Genomic DNA, 14,457 nt, shown 5'->3' with positions numbered 1-14,457 from the left:
CATGTTAATTATTATAATTTTATTAAGTTTTTATAGGTAAGGTTTACTACTTTAGAAGTCAAGTACACCCTGTACTTTTACCTAAAGGCAAATGCTCATATCTACAGTTGAGCAAGTTGGAAAGAGAGGAAATCAATGCTTCTGCCAGCTCAGATCCAGTCTCGAGATAGTATAATGCTGCTACTGTAATGATTGCAATGTGTCATGTGTGCTGTTTATCTGTGGTGAGTGTGTGTGTGTGTGTGCATGCACACACATGTGTGTGCACATGGGTCATAGAGTAAATGTCATTACAGGCTAAAGTGCTAAGAAAGGTATGTTCACCCTCTTTCAGGATGAAATAGGGTCATTCTTGTCAGTGCAATCATTATTTCCTCTTCTGGATGCCACTCAGCCGAATTTCCCTTCATCTGCAGATTATATCAGGAGATCGATACTGTTAGCAAATTGAGTCTGATGAGGTCTTAGGTTCAGAATTATCTCTCCTCCAATGAGCACATCACTATCAAGTGTCCCCTGCTGGTGCATACTGATGACATGCACTACACTAGGATTTTGTGTGTCACTTTGTCAGTCCCATGCATTTAATCAGTTCTTTTGTTCTTTATACAATTAGCTATTCACTGTAGCACTGCCAAGATTTTAATGATATTTTCCAACAATACAAAACACATAAAGAAGTTAGTTTTCTTTTTGTGTGAAGTCTTTTTTTTGTCTGTGCATCAACAGGCTTTCAGTGTCCTTTGTGAGGCTTCGGTGGGTGCCTGCTTCTATTCTTTCAGATCTCTTCTGTTTTCCCTCTACTATACAATATGATAATCTTCATTTTCCTTATCCTGAAGTAAATTTGAAACAGGTCAAGTTTTATTGGTCTTTTTCTCTAAATATTCAGTACCTGGTATGTAAGGAAGAATTCATACATACTTAACAAATGAATAAATCAGTGGGCAAATATCTATAAATTCTCATGCTCCCTAAGTCTAAACTTGTTTGGAGTCAAGAGTTACCTACCTATAGCTATTCTAAACCTGGTATTTCAAGGCCACCACTGTATTAATTCCCACATAGTCTAACCTCTGTTATGATCCCGTAGCCTGAATTCAAGCATCCACAACAGTATACTTATTGGGGTCATTTCTATTGAAAATAATCATAGACAGTTTAACACAACTTTCCAAATAAATGCAAATGATTCATCACTTTGCTGTGTTTCTGTTCCCTTCCTCAGGGAGATGCATACTTGGTTGATAAACTGAATTGCTGTTGCTTGTTGCTTATCCTGCATAAATTAGTGAATGAGTGTATATTGTTGGCATACCATCTTTACATTTCTAAACATAACAGCTGAAAATAATGTAAACAGATCTTTATCAAGGAGGCTCGGTTTTATCTTTGGCAGCACATGTATATAGCTACTTTATGCTATCTATTTAAATAGTAAGCAGAAAACAAGGCTGGTGAGTGGGCAAGGCAGGAACATGGCTGACTCTCAGTTCTTTCTAACATGCCATTTCCTGCAGGGCTCAATACTACTGGGCTTTCTCTCTGCTCTTCTTGCTCCTACTTGTGTTTAACCTCCTGCTTTCCTCCACTACTTTGTGTTACTTCAACAGGTGCATTGATGAGACAAAGTACAAAATCACAAATTTAAATCAAATATGTGATGGAGGGAGATAATTTTTTTTTTTTTACCCTGGAATTCTCATTTTGTCTGATAGCTCCCTGTCAGTGGAAGTGGCTCTGTGTCTCCTCATAGTTGATTGTTTTGGAAACCTTCAGTGCATCATGAAAGGAGCTGGGGAAATGAAATAATATGGTATGAGGGAATGACTTTTCTAGTAAACAATTTCTCTTATTTATCTAATTGAGCTCTCGCTATTTCATTATTACTTAGGGTATGTCTTACGTAATGTAAATTCCTAACTCTCTGCAGTTAATATATCAGAAATGGGTTTATTGTAGAAACCAAAGAGAGTTAATTGTTACACTTGATCTTTGCCAAAGCTGAGAAGCGATGAGAATTCATTGTTAATTGAGTTTCATTTCGATCATTTGGTGTTGTTTTTAAAGTTTTTTTTCCAATTTAAATGTAGAATGGCTTTAAGAACACAGAAAACAAAACAAATTAAGACTTCAATACTGAAACATATTCTTAGTGTGTATTTGGGATTTAGAATCTTCTATATAAAATTATGATCTGTACATTTGCTTTTTTCTATTTTTGTGCCACATCTCATCCAACACTTGTATGATTTCGCTCTAATCCCTAAGGTGCCTTGGCATTTGTTTCTAGATATCATGAAGTATATGATACTTAATAGCATTAAGGTGTGAGTTAATATTGTAGTGTGCTTTAAATCCTAAATTCTTAAGTAATGAAAAATCTAAAATTTAGGTTCAAGATGGTCTTTCCTAGAGAAAGTTGAAAAGCAGTTTCATGCTGATGTGCTACCTGGTGTTGAATACATACAAAGTACATTTATAAAATTAAGAGATATATTCATATTTTAAAATAATTTCTGTAGTTTTATAGCAAAGCTATGTTATGGTAAGAACGAGTCTAGTGATTAAATAAGCTCATGGATTTGAGGCATGAAGTTGTTTCCTGGGCACCCTGCCCTTTTGATTTTGGGAGACAGGCTTTCCTTCCACAGAGCTCCTCAAAGCTGATAGCCTGTGGCATTGAGCTTGATTCAGCGTTTTCAGACAAATGTGAAAAACATCAATATTCTGGGTTAACAGTTTGCCAATTGTTTTATACTGGAAAAAATCTGTTTGATGCTCTGTAGTCAAGCAATGCCTACATGGGCATTTACTTTCTACTTATCCAAAAACCAAAATTGACATGCTACTATTTAAATTATGTACTTAGGAATTCATTGCAATATATTTCTTATAAATAATTCAAATTTGCTGATACTATGATGCTTTCTCCAAAGCAAATACCATATGATATTAATACATACTATATAAAGTGGAGATTTATTTATAATTTTAAAGAAGTAATATTTTTGAATATATAAAGAGAAGTGTCTTTATATATTATAAACAATGACTTTGACCAAATGAAAATAACTGGTCTATTTAGCTTCAGTCAAAGAAATGTTTATGAATTAACATTCTTCTGACCTCAGTATAACACATAGGCATAAAGGATTTGACTGATTCATTATTCTTAATACTGTCAACTGAATTGTGTCCCTCTAACTTTGTTTTAATATTTTTTATTAGATATTTTCTTTATTTACATTTCAAATGGTATCGCTTTTGCTGGTTTCCCCTCCAAAAACCCCCTACCTCTTCTCTCCTCCCCCTGATCACAAACCCACCCACTCCAGCTTCATGGCCCTGGCATTCCCCTATACTGGGGAATAGAGTCTTTGCAGCACCAAGGGCCTCTGCTCTCATTGATGAGACTAGGCCATCTTCTGCTACATATGCAGCTGGAGCCATGAGTCCCACCATGTGTATTCTTTGGTTGGTGGTTTAGTCCCTGGAAGCTCTGGGGGCACTGGTTAGTTCATACTGCTGTTCTTCCTATGGGGTTGCTTCAGCTCCTTAGGACCTTTCTCTAGTTCCTTCATTGGAGACCCTGTGCTCAGTCCAATGGTTGGTTGCAAGGATGCACCTCTGTATTTGTCAGGTGCTGGCAGAGCCAGCCTCTCAGGAGACAGCTATAACAAGCTTCTGTCAGCATGCACTTTTGGGCATCAATAGTGTCTGGGTTTGGTAACTGTATATGGATGGATACCCAAGTGGGGCAATCTCTGGATGGCCTTTCCTTCGGTCTCTGCTGCATACTTTGTCTCTGTAACTCCTCTATGGGTATTTTCTTCCCCCTTCTAAGAAGGATCGAAGTTCCACACTTTGGTCTTCCATCTTCTTGAGTTTCATATGGTTTGTGAATTATATCTTGAGTATTCTGAGCTTCTGGGCTAATATCCACTTACCAGTGAGTATTTACCATGTGTGTTCTTTTGTTATCAGGATGATATTTTCAAGTTCCATCCATTTGCCTAAAAATTTTATAAATTCATTTTTTTAAATAGCTGAGTAGTACTCCGCTGTGTAAATGTACCACATTTTCTGTATCCATTCCTCAGTTGAGGAACATCTGGGTTCTTTCCAGCTCTTGCCTATTATAAATAAGGCTGCTAGGAACATAGTGGAGCATATGTTCTTATTACATGTTGGAACATCTTCTGGATATATGCCCAGGAGAGGTATTGCGGGATCCTCCAGTAGTACTATGTCCAATTTTCTAAGGAACCGCCAGACTGATTTCCAGAGTGGTTGTACCAGCTTGCAATCCCACCAGCAATGTAGTAGTGTTCCTCTTTCTCCACATCCTTGCCAGCATCTGCTGTCACCCAAGTTTTTAGTCTTAACTATTCTGACGGGTGTGAGGTGGAATCAGTATTTGACTGATTCATTATTCTTAATACTGTCAACTGAATTGTGTCCCTCTAAGTTTGAAGCCCTAATACCAAGTGCATTAAGCTTGAATTTTGAAATACTGAATTCAAGAAGCAATGAAACTTAAGTGAGGTAATAGGGATGTAACTGGCCATCTTAGAAAAAGGGACATCATGGATGCTTATACTGAGAGATATACTGAGAGCCAGCTAGTGTCATCAGTTGTTGTTGTTCAAACACTCAACCAACAGATGGTACCTTGTTATGTCAGTCCTAAAGAATATTTTCCTCTAACCATATCTAATTCTCTTCATTTCTAGTGAGAGATGAGACAGAAGAGGTGGGCTAAGAAAGAAGAGGAGGAGACTGACCAAAGAAGGAAGACTAATATATGATATAATGGTGTCTAGATGCAATGTAGAGGATATGACAAAGTCACACTCTCTTGGGATACAAGAAAGAAGGTTAGAGGAAACAATATCATTATTTTGATATTAGACATTAATAAATCCCTTCAGACCTGTGATAAGTACTGCTCAAACACTAGCTCACCGAATCCCCCTGGAACCTTACTAAAACATACCTTTTATTAGCCTATTAGTATAATTTTATAGGTGAGAAACTGGGGCTTATTGAAAACAAATGTCAACCCCAAGAATTGAACTCAGGAAATTAGACTTGGCAGGAGGAACTATTATTAGCTAAGTCATCTTGATGGGCATATTTCCATTTATAGAATATTCATATTTACCCACTTTGAACATTTGACACATCTTTTGAGTTTTCCATTTTCTATTAACTACCTTGTTCTGCATGCAAAATCCACTGTATGAGTTTTTTTTTTTCTTTTACATCATGACTATTTGAAATTAGACTTTAGATCCAGAAAGCTTGAGTTTGTAGCCTGCTTCTTGTAATGCATTCTGGAATCTTGGTTGTCAGTTTCTCACTTACTATCATATTTTCTCTTCTGAAAAATGGTTACATAAGAGAATCTCTTTTATAGGATTGTAAAGTGGACCAAATGCACTGGAATGCATAAAGTATTTCAAATAATGCCTAGCAAAGCAATCATTATACACATTAGTTCTTTCTTCTTCTTCCTCTTTTTTTCTTCCTTGTCTTTATTTTTTTTTTTACATTTTTTTCTTTTTCCATAGCTATCTTATTTTAGATTATCATTACATACCATTTGTTTTTTTTATAAATCTACCAATTTTGTTTGTTCTATCCTCTATCTCATTGATTTTATCCTCTAGCACATTTCTGAGTGAGCGTTCTAATGAATATATAAGATCCTTATATTCTCTTATGGGGATAAAATGTCCTTGGATGCACTAGTAATCATCAATATAACACTCTACAAACTCACCAAATCTCTGACCAATCTCTGCTATGATGTAGAGATGACTTTCAAAAGGTGACTCTGTGCTGCTGACTTCTCATTTCTTTTACTGTGCAGTAAATGTCACATGCATGCCATTCAGAGTTCTCCTGTTTTGGTTCTGGTATACATCCCAGAGTTAGGGAGCCACTTTTACTCATTATCACACTCCTTGTCTACACTTCTAGCACATGCTTGATGATTTGACTATAGTTTGGTTCTATTGGTATTTATATAATCAATATATAGTCATGTTCCCTTAGAGTCTATAACACTTTATGTGGCTCAACAAAAACCTAGAATACAGAGAACTTAGTATGTTTAAAGATCTAGTGTAGATAAAGGCATTTTTACTGTAATGCAATTATAGGCAGTTGTGGTATCACATCATAGAATGTCCTGAGACATACAGCAATGTGCCTTTCTTGGGGGCAGTGATTTGTCAGCTCATTTGCTTTGGTTATGTCAGATGGCCCAGTACTTAGTACTCAATTTTTCAAACTACAGTCTCTTCTTCGACCTTCGTGAGATAAGTGTTTTCTTTCAAATAATGCTCTTCTAAATTATTGAACCATGATCCTGTAAATGGCAGATGGTCATTCTCAATGTGTGGTCAGGAGCCTGCTTTTTTGAATGAGGCTTACGTTAGGCTCATAGGAAGCTTACATCCTTGCTGAACTTACTCCTACTGAGTCACAGCACATGAAGGCAGCAGAATCACAGCCAAGCTGAAGGACGAACCACAGGATTCTTCTTACTATATAATACAAAGCCCAGTGCCTGTAAACTCATCATGGATTCTTCGGATATTCCCTAAAATATATAAATTTTAAACCAGCATGAACAATTTTTTTCTTAATCACTCACTTCAAGGGACTTTTTAAGATACAAGGACTAAAATGTACTGTCCTTTGATTTGCCCTCCACAGAGTATTTAGAGGACTCTGTGTTATTTATAACTCAGTGCCATCCTTTCTGGGAAAATTAATTGCTCCCCAGTGTTGTAAGGTAAACTCTCCAGGAAGAGATTGGTTTCAGGATTATTGAGGATTAAAACCACATTTATTAACCCAAATTCTCTGGTTTTCTGATTACATAGTCCTACCTCACATAGTAACTGCCAGGGCTGTACTTATCAGAGAAAGAGCTGTAAAAAAAAGGAACTTAGTAACTTAACCAACAGAAAACTGAGGACAGACTAGATGATGTTGGATGATGAACAAGTATATACCGAACAGTATTCAACACTTCCCTTCAACACTGATACTGTATTTTACAAAAACTAAATGTGCTAGGGTTTTGGGGAATGAAATCATTATTTCAATTTTATTCAAGAATCATTATGTCTAATTTCATTTCATGTTCAAGTACTATTTATAAATTATTTTCATGTACGTTTTGGGGTAACACACACCAGCCTCAAACTGGCTGAGATCATCTCCCTCCTAAAAACTGAAATTACAGCTGTGCACTACCATTTATGGCCAGATTATTTTTCAAAAATAATAAAATCACTTTTTTTATGATTATTTAATGTATGAATTTGGAGATACTGTTTCCCAAAGAAATGACATGACCTGTCTTCTAGAACTCTAGTCTTGGGTTCAATTCATTATGTAATAAGTGCCTGCCCTTTGCATGTGCTGCTTCGAGTTCTACCATCAGACAATGAAAAGAAAAACAGACAAAGCAACAAAAAGGAAACAAAAAATGAATAAGCCTGCATGATTATTTTTTAATAGATTCAGGGGTTGGGATATTTCTTTTACATTTCAAATGTTATCCCCTTTCCTAGTTTTCCCTCTGAAAATCCCCTCCCCGTCCCCTTGCTCCCCAACCCACCAACTCTCATTCCTGGCCCTGGCAAGACCATATACTGGGGCATAGAACCTTCACAGGACCTAGGGCCTCTCCTCCCATTGAAGACTGACTAGGTCATCCTCTGCTACATATATAGCTAGAGCTACAAGTTCTACCATGTGTTTTCTTTGATTGGTGGTATAGTTCCAAAGAGCTCTGGGGGTACTGGCTAGTTCATATTGATGTTTCTCCTATGGGGTTTCAGTCCCCTTCAGCTCCCTGGCTTTCTGGCTCCTTCACTGGGGACCTGTGTTCCTTCCAGTGGATGACTGTGAGCATCCACTTCTGTATTTGCCAAGCACTCGGAGAGCCTCACAGGAGACAGATATATCAGGCTCCTGCCAGCAGTCTCTTGTTGGCAATTGACTAGTGTCTGGGTTTGGTGATTGTTTATGGGATGGTTCCCCAAGAGGGGCAGTTTCTGGGTGGTCATTCCTTCAGACACTGCTCTGAACTTTGTCTCTGTAACTCCTTCCTTGGGTATTTTGTTCCCCATTCTAAGAAGGAACGAAGTATCTACAGTTTGTTCTTCCATCTTCTTGAGTTTCATATGTTTTGCAAATTGTATCTTGGGTATTCTAAGTTTCTGAGCTAATATCCACTTATCAGTGAGTGCATATTATGTGTATTCTTTTGTGATTGATTTTCCTCACTCAGGATGATATCCTCCAGATCCATCCATTTGCCTAAGAATTTCATAAATTGATTGTTTTTAATAGCTGAGTAGTACTCCATTGTGTAAATGTACCACATTTTCTGTATCTATTCTTTTGTGGAGGGACATCTGGGTTGTTTTCAACTTCTGGCTATTATAAATAAGGCTGCTATGAACATAGTGGAGCATGTGTCCTTATTAAAAATTGGAACATCTTCTGGGTATATGCCCAGGAGAGGTATCGCTGGATCTTCTGGTAGTATTACATCCAATTTTCTGAGGAACCACCAAACTGATTAACAGAGTGGATATATCAGCTTGCAATCCCACCAACAATGGAGGAGTGTTCCTCTTTCTCCACATCCTCGCCAGCATCTGTTGTCACCTGAATTTTTGAGCTTAGCCATTCTGACTGATGTGAGGTGGAATCTCAGGGTTGTTTTGATTTGCATTTCCCTGATGATTAAGGATGTTGAACATTTTTTTTTCAGGTGATTTTCAGCCATTCAGTATTCTTCAGTTGAGAATTCTTTGTTTAGCTCTGTACTCCATTTTTTACTAGGGTTATTTGATTTTCTGGGGTCCATCTTCTTGAGTTCTTTGTATATCTTGGATATTAGTCCCCTACCAGATTTAGGATTGGTAAAGATCCTATTCCAATCTGTTGGTGGCCTTTTTTCTTATTGACAGTGTCTTTTGACTTACAGAAGCTTTGCAATTTTATGAGGTCCCATTTGTCGATTCTCAATCTTACAGCATAAGCCATTGCTGTTCTGTTTAGAAATTTTTTCCCTGCGCTCATATCTTCAAGGCTTTTCTCCACTTTCTCCTCTATAACTTTTAGAGTCTCTGGTTTTATATGGAGTTCCTTGATCCACTTAGAGTTGAGTTTTGTACACGGAGATAAGAATGGATCAATTCACAATTTTCTACATGATAACCACCAGTTGTGCTAGCACCATTTGTTGAAAATGATGTCTTTTTTCCATTGGATGGTTTTAGCTCCCTTGTCAAAGATCAAGTGACCACAGGTGTGTGGGTTCATTTACAGGTCTTCAATTCTATTCCACTGATCTACCTGTTTGTTGCTGTACCAGTAGCATGCAGTTTTTATCACAATTGCTCTGCCATACAGCTTGAGTTCAGGCATGGTGATTCCACTAGAAGTTATTTTATTGTTGAGTATGTTTTTTGCTATCCTAGGTTTTTGTTATCCCAGATGAATTTTGCAAATTGCCCTTTCTAACTCTGTGAAGAATCAAGTTGGGATTTTGATAGGGATTGCATTGAATCTGTAGATTACTTTCTTCAGGAAAGCCATTTTGACTATATTAATCCTGCCAATCCATGAGCATGGGAGCTCTTTCCATCTTCTGAGATCTTCCTCCATTTACTTCAGAGATTTGAAGTTCCTATCATACAGATATTTCACTTCCTTAGTTAGAGTCACACCAAGGTATTTTATACTTTTTGTGACTATTGTGAAGGGTTATGTTTCTCCAATTTCTTTCTTAGCCTGTTTATCCTTTGTGTAGAGAAAGGACACTGATTTGTTTGAGTTAATTTTATATCCAGCTACTACACTGAGGTTGTTTATCAGGTTTAGGAGTTCTTTGGTAAAATTTTTAGGGTCACTTATATATACTACTGCATGAGTATTTCTTAAGCTTATTTTTGCTGCAATTACTAAAAAGATAAGACATCTCTTCCATGTTAAGTATTCTACATAGTTGGTTGAGCTCCAATCTTTCAGAAAGCTTTGGGATTTGGAATTTTTCCAAGAAATCTAATTTCTAATTTTGACACCCCCCCAAAAGCAAATGTGTCACTTAAATATCTAGACTGACAGTGATCTCTTTTAAAACTGCATGGTACTGGTATCTCGACAGACAGGTAGACCAATGAAATAGAATTGAAGACCCAGAAATGACCCCACACACCTATGGTCACTTGATCTTTGACAAGGGAGCTAAAACCATCCAATGGAAAAAAGACAGCATTTTCAAAAAATGGTGCTGGTACAACTGGTGGTTATGATGTAGAAGAATGCAAATTGATCCATTCTTATCTCCTTGTACTAAGGTGAAGTCTAAGTGGATCAAGGAACTCCACATAAAACCAGAGACACTGAAACTTATAGAGGAGAAAGTGGGGAAAAGCCTCAAAGATATGGGTACAGGGGAAAAAATTCCTGAATAGAACAGCAATGCTTTATGCTGTAAGATAAAATTTCAAAGCTTCTGCAAGGCAAAAGACACCGTCAATAAGACAAAAAGGCCACCAACAGATTGGGAAAGGATCTTTACCAATCCTAAATCAGATAGGGGACTAATATCCAATATATAAAAAGAACTCAAGAAGATGGACTCCAGAAAATCAAATAGCTCCATTAAAAAATGGGGCACAGAGCTAAACAAAGAATTCTCAACTGAGGAATATCGAATGGCTGAGAAGCACCTGAAAAAATTTCCCTGTAAATAGCATCCAATGAAAGAGATTTGTGAGTTTAACCCAAAAGCTACAGGTATTAGTAGAAATATGCTGTTGAAGAAGGGTGGTAAAAGTCAAATGGCAGCACATATAAATCATAGAGTGTCACCAATACAAGTCATTAAAGAAAGATGCACATTTATTTGTTAGCTTTGGCTCCAGCCAGGGTGCTGATGCAGTTACTGAGGCAGAGCATGGCATGCTGAGTGGTAGTTGCTCTGGGTGTCTTTGCCACAGCATTTTTCACAGTACCAATTTACTTTATAAAACACAGAATCAAAATCCTTTTGGACAGTCATTTTCATGGCCACATTGTCATTCTTGCTTCATTCATTAAATGATTTTCTCCATTTCCCCATATTTTCTTTTATTTCTTGTTCAAAATACTGTAGAAAGGCCATTTCCTGTAGGAAACCAGCACCCAAGTTATCTTGTAAAGTGGGAACACAGATTGGGCTAAATTCTGGAAGAGATTCAGTAGTTGTTTGTTCTTTTAGAACAAAGATCATTTACCAGCCACACATCGAATACAAAAGATTGTGAAAATTATGGACCATTGCTGTGAGGAAACTATTGAAAGAACCTCCAATTTAATCAATGCCATGATAAATTTTGATAATATTTAGAAGCAATGCAAAGCATGTTTATTTAGCAAAAGTAATGGAAAGGTGGGATATTGGTAGAAATATTCACTAAGAGGTCTTTTTTATTTGTTTGTTTTACATTTACAACACACTGGGATGAATCACACAGTAAAATTATGGAATTGCAGTATTAGGTTTTATTACAAAGTCTTCAGATATAATTTGTGTTTGCTGAATCTCTGGTCCCATCTCCCAACCCACTGTGTACCCATCCTCCACATTCCTCCCTTCTCTTTTATGTCCTATTGCCTTCAACATCCGCTCCCTTATCTCATGTCCAACTTGCTGGTTTTATAGAGAGTTGGCATTCATTGCATACTTACACATATATGTGTAGACACTATGTGGAGATACTATACTACATATGAGACAGAACATGTTATTTCTGTCTTTCTGAGTCACAGTTACCTCACTAAACACAATACCTTTCAAATCCATCCTTTTTCTTGCAGATTTAATAGTTTTATTTTTCTTTACCACCAAAAAAAAAAAAAAAAAGTCACTCCTACACTACCCCACTGACTCATTTAGATGCTGATAGATGTCTGGGCTGCTTCCATTACTTCTTAATTCTGCAGCAATAAGGTTAGACTTTCAGTGACTTCTGACTTGGACAAGAGTCATTTGGGAGTATGTGTCCAAGAAGTAAGTACACTAGAGCAGAAGGTTGATCTTTTGAGTTTTGAGAGGTCTCCGCATTGTCTTCCACACTGGTTGTATCCCTCTTGCTCTCTGTGTTCCCCAACATTTGTTGTTTCTTCTTGGTGATGACTCTTGTGACTAGACCGAGAGAGACTCTCAAAGTAGTTTTAATTGGTATTTTAGCTGATGTTGACAACTTTAAATAAAAGTTACTGACCATTTGTGTTTTTACTTTTGAGGATTGTATATTTTATTTCCCTAACCAATTTTGTTAGCTGACAATTTGGAGTGTAATTTTAAAGGCCCAAATATAGCTAATAATACACAGAATAAGAAGGAATAAGTCTCTCTTTATTAAGAAAATACTTAATTTAACATTCATAAAAATAGGGAATTCTTAAAGATTTTATTGTGCACCCCACAATTTAAATTTATATTATATTTCATCCCACACTGATAAGTGAATAAAATGGAGGAAAATAAAAGTAACAAAACCAGGTAAATGGAAAACATTTTCTTTTTAAAAATATTTTTCTTAACTTGTTTGTTTGTTTATATCCCAAATGCTTCTCCACCTTCTGGTTCACCATCCCAGAGTCCCTCCTATTTTCCCTCCACTTTTCCCCCAGCCTATGGTACCCCCTCACTGTCACATCAAGTCTCTGCCACATTAGGTGCATCCTCTCCCTCTGAGGTCAGACAAGGCAGCCATGAAGACTGAGCTGCACGTCTGCCACATATGTGCCAGAGAGTACTATCTAGCCTGTGTATGCTCTTTGGATGGTGGCCGAGTCTCTTAGAGCTCCCAGGCTCCACAATATTTGACTCCTTTGGTCTTTCTGTGGGGTTCCCATACCCTTCATGGCCTTCAATCTCTCCTCCAACTCTTCCTCAAGAGTCCCCAAGCTCCATCCACTGTTTGGCTATTGGTATCAGCATCTTTTCAGTCTGCTTTTGGGTAGAGACTCTCAGGGGACAGTTATGCTAGGCTCCTGTCTGCAAGCATAACAGAGTATTATTAATAATGTCAGGGAATGATCCTCCCACATGGGATGGGTTTCATGATGGTACTGTTATTGGGCCATTCCTACCTATCTACTGGATATGGTCACTGAAGGTTCTATCTCCCCTTTGTTGGATAGTTTAGTTAATGTCATCCATGTTCAGTCCGAAGAACCTCTTGGGTCTCTGGCATCTCGGACTTTCTAGCAGCTACCTCCAGTTCCCCTCTCCCACTACACTCCTCCTTTCAAAATCTTGACCCTCTGTACTTCTTCCCCATCTTCTCCCATATCTGAACTGCCTCCCCTTTCCCTCTCCCTCCTCTCTCCCTCCCAGATCCCTCTTTCCCTCTACTTCCTAAAATTGTTTTCTTTCCCCTTCTGTGTAGGACTGTAGCATCCACACTTTGGTGTGGTCTTCTTTCTTCTTGGGATTCATATGGTTTGTGATCTATATCATGGGTGTTCTGAGCTTCATTTTGCCTAATATTCACTTATCAGTGAGTACGTACCATGAATGTTGTTTTGTGTGTGGGTTACCTCACTAACGATGGTATTTTCTGGTTCCATCCATTTCCTGTAATATTAATGATATCCTTGTTTTTAATAGCTGAATAATATTCCATTGAGAAAATGAACCACATGTTGTGTATCCATTCTTCAATTGAGGGATATCTGGGTTGTTTCCAGTTTCTGGCTATTATGAATAAAGCTTCTGTGAACACAATGGAGCATGTGTCCTTGTGCTATGATGGAACATCATTTGGGTATATGCCCAGGAGTTGTATAGCAGGATCTTCTAGTAGAACTATTTCCAATTTTCTAAGGAACTGCTAATTTAATTTCCAGAGTGGCTGTAAAACTTTGTAATCCCACCAGCAATGTAGGAGTGTTCCTCTTCCTCCACATTCTCAACAGTATCTGCTGTCACCTGAGGTTTTGATCTTAGCCATTTAGATTGGTATAAGGTGGAATCTCAGGGTTGTTTTCATTTGCATTTCCCTGATGAGTAAGGATGGTGAAAATTTCTTTAAGTGTTTCTTGGCCATTTGCGATTCCTCTGGTGAGAATTCTCTTTTTGGCTCAGAACCTAATTTTTAAATTGGGTTATTGGTTTGTTGGAGTCTAACTTCTTGAGTTCTTTATATATTTTTGGTCCTAGTTCTCTGTCAGATGTAGGGCTAGTGAAGATCTTTTCCCAAACTTTAGGCTGCTGTTTTGTCTTATTGATGGTTTCCTTTGCCTTAGAGAAGCTTTGCAGTTTTATGAGGTTCCATTTATCAATTGTTAATCTTGAAGTCTGAGTCTCTGATGTTCTTTTTCAGAAATTTTCTCCTGTACCAATGTGTTCAAGGCTATTTTCCA

The sequence above is a fragment of the Mus caroli genome, unplaced genomic scaffold, assembly GCF_978045245.1.
Source record: "Mus caroli unplaced genomic scaffold, Mus_caroli_1 scaffold_4, whole genome shotgun sequence".
NCBI lineage: Eukaryota > Metazoa > Chordata > Mammalia > Rodentia > Muridae > Mus > Mus caroli.
This window is presented reverse-complemented; position numbering follows the sequence as displayed.